General features: G+C 41.5%; 1 pseudogene; it reads left to right on the top strand.

Annotated features, from left to right (window-relative positions):
• The first annotated feature begins 1,758 nt into the window (after positions 1 to 1,758).
• Positions 1,759 to 1,876, top strand: LOC126093107 (5S ribosomal RNA; annotated as a pseudogene).
• The last annotated feature ends 542 nt before the right edge of the window (positions 1,877 to 2,418 follow it).

Genomic DNA, 2,418 nt, shown 5'->3' with positions numbered 1-2,418 from the left:
GATCGCCAAAATTTGAATCAAGTTCATTTTGGGATCCTGCAGTAACCCGAAGAGACTTTCCATAAGATATTTGACTCCACGGAACCTTCCTTTAACCTAACGTAATATTAATCCGTGGCTTGAACGTCGTAAGTTGACCTGACTGGTTGTCTGAGGGTAAATACATCTCGGCAGCGTTTGGTAATTCAGCTATAGCACCCTTTATTCCACTTACTAATAGGGAAACAGGAATGATTTCATTAAAGTGAGCTTTGTTATTTTAGGCACCTGGATACAAGATATTGATTGAGTGATAATTTTTCTGTGTATCTGAAAATAAATTACAGACAATAAATACAACGATTATGGAATTTTTATATTATTCTTTCGACCGTTTGAATATTGTGGAACCACAAAAGGAACCCAATAAAATAGTTTTGTACAAAGGTGAAAGAAAGAAGCACCGTGGATATCTGTATTCAGTGTCCTGGTTGATACCAGTGTAGATGGGTAGCTTGCTCGTTTACCTACCTCCTCTTGCCTCTTATAGTGCGCCCTTTCTCAACAGTTTAACATGTAAGTACTTTCCTTCCCGGGTGCTTCTGAGCCAAACGGAAATCGTCACTTACTGTAAGACAGACAGCTTAAGTCTGTATACTTTCCACATCTTTCTATACTGTAGTATATTTGTAATCATACAGTAGAATATCTCGGTCCTTTCTGGAAACAAAGATATTTTGAAATTATGTGGATCAGGAAAACGAAATACTGGGTAAATGCTCATGATTACACATACCACTTCGCAACTGTGACTGAAATATCTGACGGATTGTGTGTCTTACATTACTTACTGCAACGTACTTCTAAGCTTCCTTGTGTTTCAAATTTACTATGTTTTTGCGACCACTGATGTTACTGAGAGTGTAGAGTTCATAGTACGTATAGTGTAAATGAGCAGGTGCTACAAGTCAGAGGACAGGAAACAGAGTTCAGTGGCACAACGCTGAAAGTGGAACAGAACAGTCATACCGCTGGTGCAATGTTTAAAGTGTAAATTCCCGCATTTGCTTTCGGCGCGCCTGATCTGACATCCAATTCTTTCTGTTTGATGTACCGACCTGCGAAACTTCCAATGCTATTTGCACTATCGCTTGACAATTACGTCTCCACCTGTTCATTAGTAATCACGTGGATAAACTCAACGGGGTGAAACTGTATGTCTGGCACATAACACGTTTTCTTTCTTTATTTACTGATGAATTAAGTAAGAGAAAAATCAACTTAATTCAGCTTATCAGTATGATAAAAGAAGTCTAACATTCGCGATAGAATTAGGCGCCTGAACATTGTTTCCTCAGTCTGAAATAAATGGAAATTTATAAACTGTAAACTAAGTGTAATGCATGTTTTATCCTATGAAAGCCGCACGGGATTAGACGAGCGGTCTAGGGTGCTGCAGTCATGGACTGTGCGGCTGGTCCCGGCGGAGGTTCGAGTCCTCCCTCGGGCATGGGTGTGTGTGTGTTTGTACTTAGGATAATTTAGGTTAAGTAGTGTGTAAGCTTAGGGACTGATGACCTTAGCAGTTAAGTCCCATAAGATTTCACACGCATTTGAACATTTGAACCCATGAAAAATTACTTCATATTAGTAATGACTAGTAATTTGAAGTCTTTCGCATTTCGTGAAGTATTCGATTGGTTGAGCATTCATTATAACTTTGTTTTTTTAATATTTTTGTTTACAATATTATTTTATAATTTGTTATTTGTAGTATTGGGCAACGGCCTTACCGCAGTGGATACACCAGTTCCCGTGAGATCACCGAAGTTAAGCGCTGTCGGGCGTGGTCGGCACTTGGATGGGTGACCATCCAGGCTGCCATGCACTGTTGCCATTTTTCGGGATGCACTCAGCCTCGTGATGCCAGATGAGGAGCTACTCGACCGAATAGTAGCGGCTTCAGTCAAGAATACCATCATAACGACCGGGAGGGCGGCGTGCTGACCCCACGCCCCTCCTACCCGCATCCTCCACCGAGGATGTCACGGCGGTCGGATGGTCCCGGTAGGCCACAAGTGGCCTGAAGACAGAGTGCTTTTTTATGTGTAGTATTAGTGTCAGGGTTGTTTCACCATATTAATAATCATAATATAATAACAATTAACGGTAAAAATGGCTCAAACGGCTCTGGGCACTATGGGACTTAACATCTATGGTCATCAGTCCCCTAGAACTTAGAACTACTTAAACCTAACTAACCTAAGGACAGCATACAACACCCAGTCATCACGAGGCAGAGAAAATCCCTGACCCGCCGGGAATCGAACCCGGGAACCCGCTACGCAACCGCACGACCACGAGATGCGGACAGTTAATGCTAAATTATTATCATTTTCTCCAGTATTGATTGAGAGAATACACGTATTCTTACTGTAA

This window comes from Schistocerca cancellata, chromosome 7, assembly GCF_023864275.1.
Source record: "Schistocerca cancellata isolate TAMUIC-IGC-003103 chromosome 7, iqSchCanc2.1, whole genome shotgun sequence".
NCBI classification, from domain to species: domain Eukaryota; kingdom Metazoa; phylum Arthropoda; class Insecta; order Orthoptera; family Acrididae; genus Schistocerca; species Schistocerca cancellata.
This window is presented reverse-complemented; position numbering and strand designations above follow the sequence as displayed.